At 54.0% G+C, this 13292-nt stretch overlaps 1 protein-coding gene across 7 annotated transcripts in view; it reads right to left on the bottom strand.

The window, feature by feature from the left end:
- The window catches only part of TNS1 (tensin 1), a 210235-nt gene that overhangs the window by 139857 nt on the left and 57086 nt on the right, over positions 1-13292 (bottom strand). The window contains exon 1 of one of the 7 annotated variants that reach the window (XM_040228392.1): positions 5358-5892. The exons of the other annotated variants lie outside the window; for them this stretch is intronic. The gene's annotated coding sequence lies outside the window, so the exon portion shown is untranslated. Of the gene's footprint in view, positions 1-5357; positions 5893-13292 lie in introns of those variants that run through there. 7 annotated transcript variants of the gene reach the window in all.

Raw genomic sequence — 13292 nt, 5'->3', positions numbered from 1 at the left:
ATGGGATGGGAGCCAAGAAGGGAAAACTGGGCTGGTTTATAATAACGCATCTTGTTTACAGTGATGGCAGCTTTCTCAGAGTCCTCCATAAACACAGCAGAGAAAGCCTGGAGAGGCTCCCTTATCTCCCACCTCCCCTCAGTCACACAGAGAGTTAGGCAGGGAAAGAAAATCTCTTCTCTAGGCTCTGAGGCTAGGACCCCTCGAGGGAAAACAATGCCACTATCTCCTCCACTCTCTGGGCCCATAACCCTCCCTGTCTTAGGGCTGAAACAGCCACAACAGGCGAGAAAAGAGCCAACCCAGAGTTGGGCACCTAGAATAACACCACCACTACCACCACCAATTGAGCACTTACTATGTGCCAGGCCCGTTCAAAGTGTTTTCAAGAAACTAACTCATCTGATCCTCACAAACAAACCATGGAACAGAAACTCTCATTAAAACTGGCAAGGGCATTATACTAAGTGAAATAAATCAGACAGGGAAAGACAAATACTGTATGATGTCACTTATATGTGGAATCTAAAAAATGCAATGACCTCGCAAATAGAACAAAAAAAGAAGCAAACTCACAGATACAGAGAAGAAACTAGTGGTTACCAGTGTGTGTGTTTGGTGGGGGGGCCGCGGGGGGCAGGCAGGGGGTGCTAGAGAATAAGTGCAGGGAAGTGGGAGTTACAAGCTATTGGGTGTAAGGTAGGCTACAAGGATGTATTGTACAACACGGAAAATAGCCAATATTTTGTAATAACTGTACATGGAGTGTGACCTTTAAAAATTATATTAAAGAATCAACTTAAAATGTTTTAAGCTATCTAAAACTGTCCCCTGAGCCCATTAGTCCATCAATTCATGTTAAGCAGCATTCTGCCAGGTAGAACAAACATCACCAGGGAGGCGAAAGGCACAGGCTTGCCCTCAGGGAGCTTGTAATCCAGCGAGAAGATAGGTGAGCACAGAGGAAGCCTGTAAGGGCTAGGAAACTGGGGGACCCCCATATTCTCTGCTGGAGAATGCTAGGAAGTTTCTAGGGGACCTGACCCGGGGACTGGGGCCCTTCCCCACAGTGGCAGATGGACAGGATTTGCCCCTCCTCCAGCACCTTGTGCCTCACCAGCTCCCCGGGACTCCACCTCCCTGGGCCAGTCCCTGTCTGCCTCCAAAAACACCCAGGCCCAAGCTACAGGCTTCCAGCCCTAAAAAGGCAGGGATTAGAGCGACCAGATAAACCCTGGAGGAGGCAGCGCCAGGGACTGGCTTGGGCCCACCTACCACCCCCACCCCACCCAAGCTCCCACTCCACGGAGACCAACCACCCTCCCAGAGGGAAATCAAAGTGTCGAAGAGAAGGAAGATGGCCACGGTCACCAACCTGGGTGAGAGAGCTGGCCAGGGACCCAGCTGCGCCTTCTGAAGGCTTCTACCAGCCCCCCCAACCCATCCCATGGGAAAGAGTTTCAGGCGACTAGAGATTAGGAAGGAGGCAAGGGCACGGGTGATCGTGCATAATGGAGGGACACCTGGGGGGTGGCACGACCGCAAGGCTGGCAGCCCTGCCACCCCCACTACCCTCGTTCCAGCTCACTGGTACCCACACCTCTGCAAGCCTAATAGCTTTGAAAGCTAAGACCAGGGCCATAGGGGGTGGGGGGCAGTACACGGGAAGTCCCCCCAGTCTCCCCAAACCACTCTCTCCCTCCCGCAGCACCACACTCATTTCTGATTTGCTTTTTTCTGAGTCTAGTAATTGGGAGGGCTTTCCTCTGCACCGCTTCAGCACTATCGCTCAACTGGGCCTGTTTCCCTTTCTGGAGTGAAAGAGACTAGGGGCCCCAGAAATAAGCCAAGAAGCCAGAACGGCTGCACCTGAAACCCTTTGCCAGCCACCCCAGCTCTGAGCCTGACATCTCCAGCCCCTCACCTCCTGCCCCTCCCATTGGTCTTTATCAGACCAGAGGAAGATGGGTCCTAATTAAGCAGCCTCATCAGGTCCCGAGGTGCTGAAGTCAGACATTAGCAAGGATTTCATCCTCTGTCAAAGCCAGGACCCTCCTCCTTCAGTCTCCCACTAAGGAGAAAGAGGCTTCCCAGGTGGCTCAGGGATAAAGAATTCACCTGCCAATGCAGGAAACACCGGTTCAGTCCCTGGGTTGGGAAGATACCCTGGAGAAGGAAACGGCAACCCACTCCAATATTCTTGCCTGGGAAATTTCACAGACAGAGAAGCCTGGTGGACTACAGTCCATGGGGTCAAAAAGAGTCAGATGGGACTGAGCATGCATGCAGGCACTAAGGAGAAAGGGGCTCACCAGCCACCCAGAGAGGAGGGGCTGCAGAGAGAGGCAGGTTGGGACACCCAGCATGAGTCCAGAGCCCAGCCCAGAAGCCCACTTTGACACTCCATAAGGGGAAGCCCAAGGTTCCCAGGGTTTGGTGCTCAGAAATCTTGAGCCCCACCCCCACCCCACCTCACCTCTCTGTTCTCAAGGACCTCCCTCCCCCTGCCCCCCCCAACCTTGGAAAACAGGTCTGGAGAGGCTGGTGTGGGGGGAGCAGGTGGCCGGCTCCTCCCACACCCCAGAGAGGCCCTAGAACAACTCTCTTGGCTTGCACCTCCAGCTGTTAGTTACACAAACCACTTCTAGCTGCCCCGACAACCCCAAACCGGTATTATTTTACAAATTCAGAAACTGAGGCTCAGAGAAGTATAACCCCTGTGTTTTTCGCAAGATCTTGGCTCCACTGCCTACCAGCTCCAGGAAGGCTGGGGAGGCCCCTTTTTCCAGTAGGGGACAAACTGGGCAGGAACTCAAGCTACCCACACTAGCACACTTCTCTGCCCCTCCACTGCTCCCAGTTAGCATCTCAGGGCAGGCAGTGGGCTCTAACTGCAGAGGGGCAGGGATCCCCTCCATTGCACACCATGTCCTGAGCCCACAGGTCCATTCCAACCGTTGTGGGATTAACTGGCAGGGCAAAGCAAGGAGCAGGACAAGAGGAATAGGAAGAAACTCAGAATCTTTGCAGAAAGCAGCTGGGACAACGTGGTGGGCTGGTGAGCAATGGGTGTGAAGGCAGAGCATCAGGTTCGCTGTTCCCCAAACACTGGCAGGGAGAAGGAGGACCCTGAGAGGTCCTGCCAGTGCCCACGCCCCAGGCCAGAGGCCACTGCCTTCCTGCTCCCTTACCCTGGTGTCAGAGAATTCCCCAACTCTAAGAATCCCAGGACCTCAGCATCCCCAGAGACCTTCAAGGTCATCCCTTCTAACCACATCCCAGCTCAGGAATCTGTTGTCCAGCCTCTGTCCGAACTCCTCCCTGGACGGGAAGCTCACTACCTTACAAGGCAGCCCTTTCTCCCATTGACCTGCTAAGCTTGTTAGGAAAGCCCTACATTAAACAGACCTAAGCTTCCTTCACCAAACAAAAATCCATTCTCCCCCTTTGCTTCCTACTCTTACTTCAATAGAAACAGGACACTGAGAGTTCCCAAACTCCAAAGCTTCAGCCACAGTCCCTCAGCAATAAGAAGATGGTCACCAAATAGTAACCTCGTCTCTGAACTCCTCTGTTCCCTATATACCCCAGCCCCACTCCAGCCTCCTGTGTTCACAGTTCCAGATATGACAGCCCCCCCATGGGAGACTCTGAACTGGGGCTGTGGGGGAAGTAAAGTGTGAAGTCTGGGACAAGGGTTTAGGAAGAAGGGCCAGGAGGGTTCAAGGCCAGGGGTCTGGAAGCAGAGGTTGGTTCCCAGGTTGCCTCCTCTGCCACCCAAGACTTCTCAGCTCCAGATCAAAGTCCTGGCTTCAGTCCTACTGGCCTGGCTGAGACCCTCCTAGGCTCTGGCCCACTGTCTCCACTCCTGACCCTCTGCAGGACAGCAGAGTCAAGGCCAACCCTAAGCGGCAACCCCAGCGCTGATCCCACTGACAGCTCTCCCAGCGGGCTCCCCATCCAGAGCCAGGCCCAAGGCCTCCTTCCCCCACCCCTAGGCCAGAGAGATCGGGGCAGAGGATGCCTTAAGATGTAGCAAGTTTTGAGGTCCTGGGGGGAAAGCCAAGGTGGGGGAGACTGGAGTAGCCGCCCACTGGCAAGGGTGGAAGCAACTTAAGTCCAAGCTTGACCACAATGGTCCCCACCCCACCCAGGCAGCTTCAGGAAGGGGCCCAGCAGAGTCTCAAGGGTGCTCCCTCTCCACCTTCTCGAACCCCTGGCTTGGCTGGGCCACACAGAAGGCACTCTGGGGCTCCCAGAAGAGAAGTTCTTGTCCCCCGAAGGCTCTAGAACCCTCATCTCCAGCCACCTCTCTTAGCCTCGCTCCACAGCCATCTGTCCTGCTCTCGCCAAACCAGCTCCTCTCCTACCCAGCACACATTCTGTCCCCTAACCCCATCCCACTCCTCTGGAGGGAGACTGACTTGAGAACACAGTGGGTCACCCCTTGGTCACCACCCTCCCAGTTCCCTCTTCTAAGAGAGTAGCCAACCTAAAAACATCTGGGCAGGCAGTCCCAGCCCTGGTCCTGAAGGAGGGGTGGGGAACAGACCCTGAAGTTAGCTCTGTATGAATGCTTGGGCTTGGGAAGGGGTGGCATGCAGGGTCAGGGCCCAGAAAGCGATGGGGACGGGGTGGGGGTGGGGGTTGAAAGGCACCTGTGTGTGTCTGTTCATTAACCACCTGGATTAGCTATTTCTGCCCAGAGGGGTGAGAAAGGAGTAGGAGCTGCTGGTTGGGGGAGGGAGGCAGGGGACACTCATGCCAGGCTGTGCCCATGGGCAAAGGAGCAGTGACCCATGAGACGTGGGCCTGCCAGACCCTCATTCTCCACCGTGGCCACCCCACCCCTGGCCCAAGAGATGAGATAAGAGAGGAAGAAGAGCCCCAAGGAGGGAAAAGCTACCCAGTAACAGCTCCAGCCAGTGGCAGGGGAAGAAATGGAGAGAAAAAGCTGCCTGCCTCTCGGTCCTCTCCATGACAGAAAGCAGGCAGGGGAAGGGACCCTGGAGACTGAATACCCTGACCTCCAGCCTGCCTCAGTCATCGGGTCCTCCTCACTAGTCCCTGCTGGCCTCAGTCTCAAGCAGCCACTGACACCAGCAACTTATCCAGGAAACAGAACTCCTTCTGACTGGCAACCGCGCCCCAGACATCCCTGCCAGAACCGGACACTGACGGCGGCAGGGGACTGACATGATGGCCAGGACGGGCCACTGAGCCCGGAGGCGTGTGACCAGGGGGAACCGACCCCCCGCTCCCCTAATTCGCACCCAGATCGGCGGTCCTGACAGCATCAGAGCCGGCAGCCCGCCGCACACATACACACACACAAACACTGCGGACCCCACGCTCACCTTTCCGGTAGAGGAGTCACTGGGCGGGATGGGTGTCTGGGCTCACAGGACGGGGCGGTGGGCAGTGATGGGGCCGCAGCTGTGGCTGGCAAGAAGCTGGTTGCTGAGAGGAGGGCGTGAGTGAGCCTTGTGTCCAGGCGGGGAGCGGGCGCAGGGCCACTGCCGGGAGCAACTGAGCGAGGGCGCTGCTCGCCCGGCTCCCTCCCCCAGCGGAGGCGGGCGGGCTACCGGCGCACCGCCTCCTCCTTCCCCCTTCCCGAAGCCGGCCAGCAGTCCGCCCGCAGCCTCCTTTAACCCCTGAAGCACTTGGCCAGGACACTCGCGCCCAGCTCCCCGGCAGGGCGGCTGGGAGTCAGGGCACGTATGCCTGGGGCAAGCGATGCCAAGAAGGGTGGCCTGCCCCTCCTTCAGCCGCCGGCTCAGCAGTCTCCCTGGGGACTTCAGGGAGGGGCAGAGGGGTTTCGGGGGCAGAGGTGGGGAAAGGGGGCAAGATGCCAAGAAGTCCAGAAACCCCACCCTCCACTCCCCCATGGAAGAGACACAACAGCAGACAAATGGCCCAAGAGCTACTGGGTGGAGAAGGATGGTTGATGAGACAGTAATAATAATAGCAACTCCCAACTTTTGTAAACCGCCCTGCTTTATACTGTTTCCAGCTCATTTTGTGACTGGAGACCTAGAATCTCACTTCTGAACCGGTTTTTGTTTTTTCCTCTGTCAAATGTGGGATAACAACCCTGGCTTTTTCCCTCTGGGCTGAGTTAGGACATCTGTGACTGAATATTCAAAGTGATTTGAATTGAACTCTAGTTAGTGAAATGCATGCTTCAACTCTCTTTGAAAAATATTTTAAAAATAAGATGGATTGATGGAGGAGAGACAGAAATGTGATAAAGCCAATATAACAAAGTGTCCATTACAGAATCAGGGAGTTTACCATGTTATCCTTTCAGCTTTTCTATATGAAAAAGATTTCTTACAATTAAAAACATTCGGGGAATGGGACTTCCCCAGTGGTCCAGAGGTTAAGACTCTAGGCTTCCACTGCAGGGGGCACGGGTTTGATCCCTGATTGGGGAACTAAGATCCCACATGCCCTGTGGCACAGCCAAAAAAAAATGGGGGGGGAATGTGATTTGAAACTTGGAGTACCATACAAATGACAAAAGAAACAGATAGGATTATCCTGAGGGGAAGGGAAAAGTCATTTGCTGCACACCTGTTTGCATGCCCGGCACTTAATGAATATTCTCTCTCACTTAAGTCTTTGAATCTCCCTTGTTATTTTAGCTGAAGAAAGTGACCTCCAAGCCGTTAGCTGACTTGTCCAAGACCACACAGGATGGTGCAGAGCAGGAACTCTGATCCCATGGGCTGGCTCCAAAGCCAAGCGCCCCACCACTCAGTCCCTCCAGAGATTCAAAGGCCCTCCTCTCGGCCATCTGGGCCACCTTCCTGTGAGGTCCTGGGCCAGCAGGCCAGTGACCTGCACCTCAGAGCCTCCACAGGTTCCCCGGCTAGCCAGTGAGTAAGGATGGGAAGGTCTTCGAGATCTTTTCCGGCTCTGATGCTCAGTAGTTTTTTCAATCCAGCCAAACCCTTCCCCAGGCTTCAGTTTTCCAAAGAGTAAAGTGATAGGGGAGGCCTGGGAGGAACAAACAGCCTTAGAAAGATTTGGTGCCATCTGGAGCCAGGGTCACAGAGATGGTCACCACACTTCTAATGTCCCCTTCACTGTCACCACCTGTGACAGTGAAGCCCAGGAGAATGGAGGCAGGAGAGAGAGGCACCTTCTGCTAGGGGAGGGTGGAGACAGACGAATCCTTGAGTCCACCCCGTCTCCAGAGTGAGATGACCTCATCCCTTCCCAGATGGGATGAGTTTGGCCTCCCAGAGTCCCAAATTTCAGCATCTCGGGACCTACCAGCCTTGACGGCAGCCTCAATCTAAGCACATGGGTACTAACCAGAGATGGGAAAGTCCTGGCCCCACAGAACGTGCCTCTGAGACGTTCTAGACGTTCCAGACGTGCCTCTGGCTTCAGGCCTCCCCAGGCCTCTGCCCAGCCCTCACTGGCCCCAACGCTGGGGCAAAGCTGTCTCCAAATACCCTGGTCCTGCCTGACCCTCACATCCCCTGCAGACCAGGGGCTGCTCAGGAGTTTGGGCCAGCCCTGGTCAGGGGAGGGAAGGGAGAGGGGTCCATGTCGCCCATCGAGGCTCTTCCAGAGGTGGATGGGGGAGTCTGCTTTAAAAGAGGAACCCTCCCCTGGTCAGAGAAGTGTCATCCTCCCCCACTGCCTCCTTCCAACCCACATCCACTATCATCTTGCTTGACATCAGATAGTGCCTGGCTCCCCACCACCTACATATCCAGTCCCAGCTCTGCAGCAGGACATTAAGAACCTATGTGATGCGGTCCTGCCCTTTGAACCTTATCATCACACCATTCAGGGCAGAGTTCAAAAGCCACATCCTCCATGGATCCATCGCCAGTCATTTGGAAGATACTGACTGCTCCTCTGAATACCTGACACTCTTGCTCGTATACTAACGCTGGGACAGACACTTGTTAGGTGCGCTCCTATATCTCCCAATAGCTGAGCAAATGGAGAAGGAAATGGCAACCCACTCCAGTGTTCTTGCCTTGAGAATCCCAGGGACGGGGGAGCCTGGTGGGCTGCCGTCTGTGGGGTCGCACAGAGTTGGACACGACTGAAGTGACTTAGCAGCAGTTGAGCAAAGATTTATTTGTCCTTTTTTTCTCCTTTCCAACTGTGTCCAGTGCTTAGCACAATGTTGACACCTCCAAGCAAGATTACTAGAATGGGTTGCCATTTCCTCCTCCAGGGGATCTTCCCCACCCAGGGATGGAACCTGAATCTCTGTGTCTCTTGCATTTGCAGGCGGGTTCTTTTACCACTAGAGCCACTTGGGAAGCCCTTAGTAGATTCTCAACAAATGTGGAATAAATAATGGAATAATGGAGAGATGGATGGGTGATGGATTAAAAATTGAATAAAAGGGCTCTTTTAAACACATAATTCTGCACAAGGCTGTATCAAGATAAATGTATATAGATTTTTATCTTCAGAGTTATATGACGGCAGACAGAAAACCTGACTATGCTAAGACATGGGAACCATCAGACTGATACGTGGATGTGCCAGGAGCATCCCACCCTCCCCAGGCCTGCAGCAGATGCAGGGGGGCTCTGAGAAGCACCCTCCTCCAGTGGTGCTCGGAGCCCCACCATTATTCTCCCAACCCACCATCATTCCCTCTATCCCAGCCTTCCTGTTCCAGCACCTGGGTACAGAATCATGAATTCAGCAAGTCTTTAAAAACCACACAGAGAGGAAATCAAGGAACTAGAGGTTTTCAAAGGAGAGCAGCCTTGCCCAAGAGCCAGAACTGCTTTCCCGAAGAAGCCTGTTCAGCCCTTCTCTCCCCACCCAGCTCCTCCTCCTCCGGGCTGGGGAAGACTCAGCATTCCCAGGGTTTCCCATCTCCCATCCCCCGACCCCTCCCCCCTCCCAGAGCCAGCCCATGCCCCCTTTCCCTCCTCCCTCCTCCCGTCCCATCCCCAAGCACAGTCCCGCACATCTGGTTCCAGTTGTGGTTGGTCCATTCAGGGGCAGGCCTGGGGGGTTCTCATAAAACTGAATAATACCAGTGTTGGAGCCCAGTGCAGCTGGGGGAAGGGAGGGCAGGAGGCTGAAGGGAGTGGGAGGGAAAGAAGCAGCAGCAGGGAGGCAAGGAGACAAGAAGAACCGAGAAAGGAGCAGGGCAGTGCCTGGCATCTAATGAGCGTTCAATGGGTGCTTGTGAGTGGCAGATTAACGCTAGAGACACGGAGGGCAGAAAAGCCAGGAGGAGACAGGGGGACAAAGAGTAGGGACCCAGAGGGAGGAAGGAGAGGAGCTGGGGGGGCCCCATGGAGCCACAGAGAGGCCATTGAGAGGGAAATAGAGGAAAAATGAACGGCTCGTGTTGGGGCCAGGTGCTGAGTTAGACACTACCATGCAGAGCGGAGGGGACGGGACAAAAATGGGGCCAGAAGGACACAGAGAGACAGAGAAGAAAGAGCCAAGAGAAGGTCAAGGCCCAAGATTCTCTCAGCCTCTCAGCCCCTGGGAGGTGGTGGGGTGGGAGTGGGGGGCTATCGATCCAGAGCTGATCTCACTTGCTCCTTCATTTCACTTTCATCACTATTTAAAGGCCTACCCTGCACCAAACCTTTCCCTTGTGTTCATCCACACAGACCCCCATCAAAACCTGGGAAGTGACAGTGATTCTTATCCCACGATTAGGGATGGGCTCAGAGCAGCTGATGAAGAAGGAGTCTGGATCCAGGTCTTCCCCTTAAGAAGGCTCGGTCCCCATATAGCACAACCAGGCATTCTGGGTCCCAGCGCTCCCCCTGGAGGGCACCATGTCACTTGGGCCCCCACTCTTGAGAGGCCAGATTCCCAGCCTCTTAAACAGCACTGAGGGGAAACAGTTCTGAGCTGGGCTAAGAGTTAAGAACACCCAGCAGGGAGGGATTGGCTCCTTAAATCTTCCTAGGGTGGGGGCAGGGGAGTGGCCTGCAGGGGAAGTCGCTGGAGCCAAACGCTCCAGCACCCTTGGACCCCACTCTCCTCCTCCTTCTCCACCACAGAGAAGACAGGGCCACATCCCCGGACCCCAAAGGGAGAGGCCCTGGGCCTCAGAACCCTGCTGTGTCCAACACACAGCTGGCTGGGAGCCAGACCCCAGGGGACCGCCCTAGGCAAGTTTCTCTGTGCATTTGGGTTGCAGCCTCCCGCTTCTGACCACACCACCCCACTGCGGCTGGGGATGAGTTGAGGCTGTCCTCCAGAATGCTTTCATCCCAGGGCCACCCCTGGGACCCCTGTCTAGGGCACCCTCCAAAGCTGACTCCAGGAGCCACAACCTTGCCCTGTTGCCCCACAGAGCCCCTTCTCCCTCACTTCTTTCCTGAGCCTGGGCTTCGCAGCTCAGGTCACTGGTTGTTTCCTTTCCTATTCGTCATCCTTCACACTCAGGCCAGACTGAAGCGGAGAGGGACGCCCCCTCCTCACCACACTCCCCTATTTGCATCTCATTTGCATGCATTCCCAGCACGTCTCAGCGTGCAGCCCAGCCTCAGGCCCTGGCCACACAGGCCCCCCAGGGAGGATGAAGCGCTCCGTGTTAGTCACTCAGTCGCGTCTGACTCTCTGTGACCCCATGGACTGCAGCCCACCGAGCTCCTCTGTCCATGGGATTCTCCAGGCAAGAATACTGGAGTGGGTTGCCATGCCCTTCTCCAGGAGATCTTCTGACCGAGGGGTCAAACCCAGGGCTCCCACATTGCAGGCAGACTCTACCGTCTGAGCCACCAGGGGAAATGGATCAGGGAGAAGAGGCAACAGGCCTTCCACATTCTGGCTCCCTTCTCTCAGATTTGTACCACAGTCTGAGGGTGGAGGATCAAGAGGGCAGGGAAAGCCTGGGGAAAACGGTCTGCCAACAACGTGTACCCAGGACACCCGCTGGCAGCCCCTCCCTCCCTGGAGCCTGCCTCAGTTTCCAGCCAAGAGAGGCAATGGGAGTCAGTTCCAGCGCCGCTCAGCCACCAATGGCTTGGGGACCAAAGGTCACTCCCAGTCCCTCTTGGCTTTCATCTCCATATCGGATAACCTCAGGTCCCTTGGAAGTTTCCAGGCAGATGTTGATCCCTGGCTGCTGGTGTCAGTTGACTGCACACAAATCGCTATCTCCCCTGAGAAGTGCAATTTTAAAGCATGAAGGACTCTGAGATTCAGATGCCTCCAGGCAGGATTCCTCTTAGCCCTCCCCCAGTGATGATTACTGGCTCAGCCTGAATCCTTTCAGAGACCCACATCCCTCCCCAACAGAGCCACACCCACCACCAGAACTCCATTATTATAAGGTTCCTGGACTGGACGGTGGGGGAATCCCCTAACCTGGATTATCTGTATCTCAGGAAGGTGTTGGCAGGATTTATGCTGAAATGCTTAGAGAAAAGATAGAAAGTCGAGTGGATTCCTAGCCGGCAAGCCAAGGAGTGTTGATTAACAGATCAATGTCAACTTCCGGACTTGCCAAAGGGCTCTGTCCTCTGCCCTGGCTTGTCCGAAATACTTATCAGTAACTAAGGTGGACTCAGAATGGAGGCTACCGAGCACACGAAGAAAACAACAAGCAGAAGGAAAAGCTAAGGCATCCAACTGAACTGAAGCGCAAAACTGACGGTAAAAAAGGTTAAAATTAGCAAGGAAACGTTTCTCTTGCAGTGAAGTCCTGAACTAAGATTCAAAGGTCATTTTTTTCAGAAACTGAATTAATCATGTAGGAAAAGGTCTAAGATTTGGTGAAAACAAATTCAGTTCATATGGCAGAAGGATATGGCTGACCCCAGAACTTTTGCAACTTTTGGTTGCCTGAAGAAAGGTATGGAATCAAAATTAAAGGAAGGGAAAGTTCCATTCAACTCCACACAGGTTAGGCATCATCAGAAATGTCAAGTTCTCTTCCACACGCTACAAACCAAAGAGCATCCAGAGAAGGAGAACAGTATACACTCAGTAAATATTTCTTTTTAAAAAAGCACAAGAAACGTTAATGAAATTGGGCCCCATTTTTATTTCAGATGATAAAGAAAGGATACAACATTCATCATCAAATACTTGAAAAACTGTCTTCGGAAGGTGAGCCAGAGCAAATTCCACTGCCCATGTACACATCCCTTTGTCTTTCTGCCCCTCCATCTGTGAATTCCTTGAGCCTGGGACCACTTCCCATTCATCTCTGAATGTCCAAGGGGCAGAAACAGCCAAGGCTGAGCAGTTGCTAAGGACAGGATAGCATCCTGACAAGGCCAGGCTTGCGGGTGCCAATCAGCAGAGTAAACGCTGGCCCCAGCATGAGAACCGACCTCTAGCCAAGCCGACTGCTGGGCAGGAAGAGGCAAGGATCCGGGCTGGTGGCTGAACTTCCAGCTTGGACCTGCTATCCCAGGCCGGCTCACTGGTCAACTAGCCTCCTACTCCCTAAAACTGCCTCCCTGCCTGCCCCGTAGCTCTGCTGGGACTGGCACTAGCTTGCCACTTTTGCCCAGTCTGAAGCCCTGCTGCAGCCCACTTCCTGTCAAAGGTTGGGTTCCTCTCCCTCCTCTCTCTTATCACCAGCATGGCATTCGCCCACGCCTCATCCTTCAGGGCACCTACTTCCCTCCCCCAAAACACCCCCCCGCCCCATTTCAAGGTGCCCCTCATCTCATCATTCCTTCTCCATAATATCTAAACTCACGTCTCCAGAGTTCCTCTTATGACTCTCTCCTTGCCCCGGGCCCCCTGGCAATGAGCTGCTGAAAATTTCAGCCCTTGTCCTACTCTCAGGCTCTCCCCAGATTTTTTTAAATTGCATAGTACTTTTAGGGATGGACAGAATTGGAGACTTCCTTCCTGAGAACTGAGGTTCCTATAAATAATAATAATCCCTATAGATAATAATCACCATTTAAGCTCTACCTTGAAATGAATTGATGTCCTTCCCTGGATATGAGAATCAGGGAAACCTAGCCCCCTCCTACCGAGGCTCAGGAGTGGAGAGAGTGTCCAGACTTTGGAGTTACACAAGCCTGGCCAACTACTCACTGGCTGCATGAGCTCACTTAACCACTTAAGGCACTGTTGAGTGCAGAGTCTGGCCTGAGCAGCATTCTCCCCCCACTCCCACCCCAGTACAGCTCCCCCGACATCCTACTCCTTCAGAGAAGCCATCACCACCCCCACCCAGAATCAAGATTCATCTCTTCTTCCCATAAAACTCTTTGGTCCCATTTAATAAATGCTCAAAATTTATTGTGCTTTCCATGTTCTTAGAGCTTTGTGGTTATTAACTCGCTTTAATCCTCTTAACAACC

This window comes from Oryx dammah, unplaced genomic scaffold, assembly GCF_014754425.2.
Source record: "Oryx dammah isolate SB20612 unplaced genomic scaffold, SCBI_Odam_1.1 HiC_scaffold_27, whole genome shotgun sequence".
In the NCBI taxonomy this organism is placed as follows: Eukaryota; Metazoa; Chordata; class Mammalia; order Artiodactyla; family Bovidae; genus Oryx; species Oryx dammah.
Note: the sequence above shows the minus strand (reverse complement) of the source record. Positions and strands in the feature narration are given on the sequence as shown.